Source organism: Lipotes vexillifer, unplaced genomic scaffold (genome assembly GCF_000442215.2).
Source record: "Lipotes vexillifer unplaced genomic scaffold, Lipotes_vexillifer_v1.1 scaffold1020, whole genome shotgun sequence".
Taxonomy (NCBI): Eukaryota; Metazoa; Chordata; class Mammalia; order Artiodactyla; family Lipotidae; genus Lipotes; species Lipotes vexillifer.
Window position 1 is genome coordinate 306336 of NW_006771500.1, and position 7124 is coordinate 313459.

The 7124-nt window shown below is 44.0% G+C and overlaps 1 protein-coding gene across 3 annotated transcripts in view; it reads right to left on the reverse strand.

Annotated features, from left to right (window-relative positions):
- The window catches only part of RBMS3 (RNA binding motif single stranded interacting protein 3), a 242066-nt gene that overhangs the window by 10545 nt on the left and 224397 nt on the right, over positions 1–7124 (reverse strand). The window lies entirely within an intron of this gene.

Genomic DNA, 7124 nt, shown 5'->3' on the forward strand with positions numbered 1-7124 from the left:
CTGCTGAACACTAGCAGAGGACCTCAGACAACTAAGAGGACCAGAAAGATCCCCACATAACAGAGTAAGATGAAAGAAAGAAGCAGGGAAGAGGAAGAGGAGAAGTGGGACGGGACCTGCACCCCTTGGGGGAGGCTGAAGGAGAGAATTCCCCACGTCCAGGGAGGCCCCCTTACTGGTGGGGAGATCAGCTGGGACAGAGGGGAGCGTTGGGGGCTTGAAGGAGAGTGCAGCAACTGGCCTGAGGCAGGATGGACAGAGTGAGACCTACACAGACGATCCATGCCACAGCCCTGCACGCCCAAGCCTGGGAGGTGTGTCCACTGCTGTATACAGGGGCAGGGTGCTAGAATGTTGGGTTTGGAGAGCAGACCTGTGGAAAGGACCGCTGTTGGCTGTGAGAAGACAGTCTTGAGGGGATGGGAATGAGGAGCTCCACAATGGAGAATGCTCGTGAAGCAAGCCCAGATCTCCAGAGAAGCGAAGTGCCGTTGTTGAGTGATGTGCAAAGGGCAGGCCACCTATGCAGCCTCTCTCCCCATGCCCCAGCCCCTGCCTCCCCAGGCACTAGGGAGGGCTCCTGCTGGGGCAGGCTCTCAACGCCCCTGGCTGCCGCCTACTCTACGCCCTCCTGCCAGGGTAGGCTTGTGGTGTGCTCCAGGGCAGCTTCAGGAGCAGATGCCTGTGGGTGGCCGACACACAGAGGTGGGGCTGAAACCATAGCTGAGCCCCAGGGGCCGTGAGAGATGGGAGAAGAGCTGAAATCTCTCCTCACAGCTGCACAAACTGTGGATTTACGCCCTGCGACTGGCTTTGTAAACTCAGAACCTGCAGAACATCTGATCTGACAATGAGTGCTCCCACAGCCAAGATGGGTCAAGCTTTAGCAGCTGTGGACTTTGTGGGCAGGTACATGCGGGGGTTGGGCAAGGCCAGAGTCTGAGATGCTTCCATAGTGCCCATAGCCTGTCCAGATCCATGATTACTGCAGTCTTGGGACCTGACTTCAGTGGATCTGTGCTGGTGGCTTGGCGAAAACAATGCCTGAGAGACACCAGGGCCAACTGCTTGCATACCTATGGTTAAGGTGGGGCTGACAGCAGTGCCAATAACTAACAGTGTAATCTGAGTGCTCCCACAATTGGGTGAAAGGTGACAAAACAGAGCACACCTACAGGTGAACAGTTCCAGAGGAGGAATACTTAGTGGCTTCTCTCTCAGTGGGACTGCTCCAGTCCTGTCTACAGCACACCACAGATCAGGAGCACAGCTAAAAGAGAAAGATCTGGGGGCCTCTATTCCAACAACTAGGGAGCAGACCCTGATCCAAACAGGGCAGTGACAACCACAGAGCAAAGGGGAGTCCCCACTAAATATGCAGGGCAGGCTCTGGTCACCACAACACCAGTCACACCTCCTATATCAAGGGGATAACTACCAGCATACACTGAGAAAAGAGGTGGCAGACATCTATAATAAAAACAGCTCTCACACCAAAAGATATTAAACCAGTGCAGGCTACGCAGGGACATTCCCACATAAAAATAGCCCTCCAAGACAGTCTGAGCATCTGGTATCTGGAGGAAGAAGAACCCCCAGAGCATTTAGCCTTGACACCCAGTGGGGCTTGAGTGCAGGAGTTCTGCAAGGCTGGGGGAAACAGAAACTCCACTCCTGGAAGTCATACAAGATCCCACATGCACTGGGGCCCAGTACAAAGCAGTACCTCCATAGGAACCTGGGATAGACCTACCTAGGGGTCTTGGAGGGTCTTCTGGGGAGGCCACGTCAGCTGTAGCTCACTGTGGGAGCACCAGTAGCAGAGGTCCCAGGTAATACTGATCAGCGTGAGCTCTCTGGGAAGTCCCCATTATGCCACAAAGACCTGGCTTCACCCAATAGCCTGCAGGCTCCAGTGCTGTAAATCCTCAGGCCAAACAACCAACAAGATAGATAGGAACATAGCCCCATCCATCAGAAGACAGGCTGACTAAAGATGTGCTGAGCTCACAGCCACCTCAAAACACAGCCCTTGACATGGCTCTGCCCACCAGAGGGACAAGTGCCAGCTCTACCCACCTGAGGGTAGGCACCAGTCCCCTCCCACCAGGATGCCTACACAAGCCCCTGGACCAGCCTCACCCACCAGGGGGCAGACAGACACCAGAAGCAAGAGGAACTATGATCCTGCAGCCTGCAGGAAGGAGACCACATACACAAACAGTTAGACAAATGAGATGACAGAGAAATATGTTGCAAACGAAGGAACAAGAGAAGAACCCACAAGAACAACTAAATGAAGAGGAGACAGGCAATCTCCTTAAAAAAAGTATTCGGGGGCTTCCCTGGTGGCGCAGTGCTTGGGAGTCCGCCTGCCGATGCGGGAGACGCGGGTTCGTGCCCCGTTTCGGGAGGGTCCCGCGTGCCGCGGAGCGGCTGGGCCCGTGGGCCATGGCCGCTGGGCCTGTGCGTCCGGAGCCTGTGCTCCGCAAGTGGGAGAGGCCACAGCAGTGAGAGGCCCGCATAACGCAAGGAAAAAAAAAAAAACAAAACCAAAAAAAAACTAGTAAGTGAGAATAAAAAGATAACATCAATGTTGAGGATGTTGCAGTGAACAAAAAAAAAAAAAAAAAAGTATTCGGAGTAAATGATAGTAAATGATCCAAAACCTCAGAAGAAGAATGGAGGTATAGACCAAGAAGACATAAAAAATTTTCAACAGAGATAGATAGATAGATAGAAGATTTAAAGAACAAAGAAAAAAACAGGGATGAACAACGTAACTGAAACGAAAAATATACTAGAAGGAGTCAATAGCAGAGTAAGGCAGAAGAGCAGATAAGTGAACTGGAAGACAGAGTGGTGGAAATCAATGCCACAGAACAGAATAAAGAAAAAAAAAAAAGGGGGACTTCCCTCATGGTGTAGTGGTTAAGAATCCGCCTGCCAATGCAGGGAACATGGGTTCGAGCCCTGGTCTGGGAAGATCCCACATGCCACAGAGCAACTAAGCCCGTGCACCACAACTACTGAGCCTGCATGCCTAGAGCCCATGCTCTGCAACAAGAGAAGCCACCACAATGAGAAGCCCGTGCACTGCAACGAACAGTAGCCCCCACTCTCTGCAACTAGAGAAAGCCTGCATGGAGCAACGAAGACCCAATGCAGCCAAAAATAAATAAATAAATTTATTTATTTATTTAAAAGAAGAAAAAAGAATGAAAAGCAAAGATGGAAGTCTCAGAGACCTCTGGGACAATGTTAAATGCACCAACATTCACAGAGGAAGAAAAAGGGAAAGGGCCTGAGAAAATATTTGAAGATATTATAGACAAAAATTTCCCCAACACAGGAACGGAAACAGTCACCCAAGTCCAGGAAATGCAGGATACAGGAGCCTGACACAGGATAAACCCAAGGAGTAACACACCGAGACACACAGTAATCAAACTAACAAAAATTAAATACAAAGAAAAATTATTCAAAGCAACAAGGGAAAACAACAAATAACATAAAAGGGAATCCTCATAAGGCTATCAGCTGATTTTTCATCAGAGACTCTGCAGGCCAAAAGGGAGTGGCATTATATATTTACAATTATGAAAGGGAAATACCTACAACCAAGAATATTCTACCCAGCAAGGCTCTCGTTCAGAATCAATGGAGAAATCCCAAGCACTATAGACAAGCAAAAGCTAAAAGAATACACAGAAATCTGTTGCATTCCTATACATTAACAATAAAAGATCAGAAAGAGAAATTAAGGAAACAATTCCATTTACCACCACACCCTAAAGAATAAAATACCTAGGAATAAACTTAACTAAGGAGGCAAAAGACCTGTACTCAATAAACTATAAGATGCTGATGAAAGAAATCAAAGACGACACAAACAGATGGAAAGATATACCATGTTCTCGGACTGGAAGAATCAATATTGTCAAAATGACTATACTACCCAAGACAATCTACAGATCCAATGAAATCCTTATCAAACTATCAATGGAATTTTTTACAGAAGCAGAACAAAAAACTCTTAAAATTTGTATGAGACACAAAAGACTTTGAATAGCCAAAGCAATCCTGAGGAAGAAAAATGAAGCTGGAGGAATCAGCCTCCCTGGCTTCAGACTAGACTATGCTATCAATACAAAGCTACAAGTCATCAAAACAGTATGGTACTGGCACAAAAAGAGAAATATAGAAACCCAGGCAGCTATGGTCAATCTACAACAAAGGAGGCAAGACCATACAGTGGAGAAAAGACAGTCTCTTCAGTAACTGGTGCTGGGGAAACTGGACAGCTGTATGTAAAAGAATAAAATAGAACATTCTTTAACACCATATACAAAAATAAATTCAAAATTGATTAAAGACCCAAATATAAGACTGTATACTATAAAACTCTTAGAGGAAAACATAGGGAGAACACTCTCTGACATAAATTGCAGCAATATCTTTTCTGATCTGTCTCCTAGAGTAATGGAAATAAAAACAAATATAAGCAAATGGGACCCAATTAAACTCAAAAGCTTTTGCACAGCAAAGGAAACCATAAACAAAATGAAAAGACAGTCCACACAATGGGAGAAAATATTTGCAAATGATGCAACTGACAAGGGATTTATCTACAAAATATATAAACAGCTCATGCAACTCAATATAAAAAAAAAAACCCAATCAAAAAATGTGCAGAAGACCTAAATACACGTTTCTTCAAAGAAGAAAAGATGCTCAACTTCACTAATTATTAGAGAAATGCAAATCAAAACTACAATGAGATATCATCACCTCATACCAGTCAGAATGGCCATCATCAAAAGTCTACTAACAGGGCTTCCCTGGTGGCGCAGTGCTTGAGAGTCCGCCTGCCGGTGCGGGAGACGCGGGTTCGTGCCCCGTTTCGGGAGGATCCCGCGTGCCGCGGAGCGGCTGGGCCCGTGAGCCATGGCCGCTGGGCCTGCGCGTCCGGAGCCTGTGCTCCGCAAATGGGAGAGGCCGCAACAGTGAGAGGCCCGCATAACGCAAGGAAAAAAAAAAAAAAAAAAAAAAAGTCTACTAACAATAAATGCTGGAGAGGGTGTGGAGAAAAAGGGAACCCTCCTACACTCTTGGTGGGAATGTAAATTGCTAACGCCACTATGGAAAGCAATATGGAGGTTCCTTAAAAAACCAACAGCGCTACCATATGATCCAGCAATCCCAGTCCTGAGCATATATCTGGAGAAAATGATGGTTCGAAATGATACATGCACCCCAGTGTCCATCGCCGCACTATTTCCAATAGCCAAGACATGGAAGCAACCTAAATGTCCATAAACAGATGAATGATTAAAGAAGATGATGTACATATATACAACAGAACGTTACTCAGCCATTAAAGAGAATGAAATAATACCAGTTGCAGCAACATGGATGGACCTGGAGATTATCATACTAAGTGAAGTAAGACAGAGAAAGACAAATATCATATGATACGGCTTATATGTGGAATCTAAAAAAATGATACAAATGAACTTATTTACAAAACAGAAACAGACTCACAGACTTAGAAAACAAACCTATGGTTACCAAAGGGGAAAAGTAGGGGGGGCAGGGCTAAATTGGGGGTTTGGGATTGACATATACACACTATTATATTTAAAATAGGTAACAAACAAGGACCTACTGTATAGCACAGGGAACTCTGCTCAATATTCTGTAATAACCTAAATGGAAAAGAATTTGAAAAAAGAATAGATACATGTATATGTATAAGTGAATCATTTTGCTGTACACCTGAAACTAACACAACATTTTTAATCAACTAAATTCCAATATAAAATAAAAATTAAAAAACTTACAAATAAAAAACAAAAATACCTTATTCACTACAGATATTTCCTGAAAGTTATTGTGTAATAGTAATAATAATGGTAGTAGTAGTAGTAGTAGTAGTAGTAGTAGTAATGATAATAATAATAGTAATAATAATAATACCTTGTATTTGTAAGGTTAAGTCATGTTCTAGCATATTTAATTTGGAGGACTGACTTTAGAAGTTAAAGCACATACTGAAGACTCCATTACCATTATTAATCTTTCAACAACAAACAAATCTCTAAATGTGTACTGAGATGAAAGAAAACTGATGATCAAGAAATGGAACAGCACTCTGCAAACAGGAAGAGTCTTTTGGGAATTTTCTATTCACCAGGGCTTTGACTGTTACCTATAAAGTAAAACAGATAGCATGACAAGACATCTGTATATAGACTGAACTTTTGTTAATTAATTCCTTTGGCTTCAATCAAAACCTTTCAAATTTTAATCTCCATAATTACTCAACACAAAGCTAACTGAACTTTGCTCTCTCAGTGATTTAAGGATTTTTCAGTAGTAATTCTGACTCCCTGATTTTTGCTTTGCCACTTAATTCCTGAATAAGACTGTACTCCATGTTGTTTTATATTTAACAATACTCTTTTTCATAAACTGTTTCACTGGGTGAGTTTGAAGCACGCTTGCCAGGGGAGTGTTACTGTCTTCATTTAAGAATGAAGTCACTGAGACCAAAATGCAGACACACTATCCAGTTCCAAGTGTGAATATTGGAGGTTTTCAAAAAATATGTGTGGTAGAATTTTTTTTGGTAACAATATCTATGATGCCCCTCTCTGTATCCAAGCCTTTTGGTAGTGAATTCCTACATTAACTCTGGGCTTGGTCACATGACTTGCGTTTGACCTATGGGACAGTAGCAAATGAGTCATAAACAGAATTGGAAAAATGCTGGTCATTTGGGCATCCTCTCTTGCTGTTCTCTGAATTCTGAGACTTCCATGGGAATAAGCCTGCTAGAGGGTCAGCAATACATGGCTCATTGGTGTCCACCACTCAAACATCAGACAACTAACACCCAGAAGCAGAACTGTGAAGATGCCCAGGAGCTATGCCCAGATGCTCAAGCAAGTCCAGTCAATATCAGAAGAGCCATTCACCTGAGGTCAGCCCAAATTCTAACCCACAGAATAATGAACTAAATATATGTTTGTCACTAAGTTAGGGGTGGTCTGTACTGCAGCAAAAGATAGCAGATGCCACATAAGAGAGTAATGTCCAGATGGCTGACCTGGAGGGAAAGA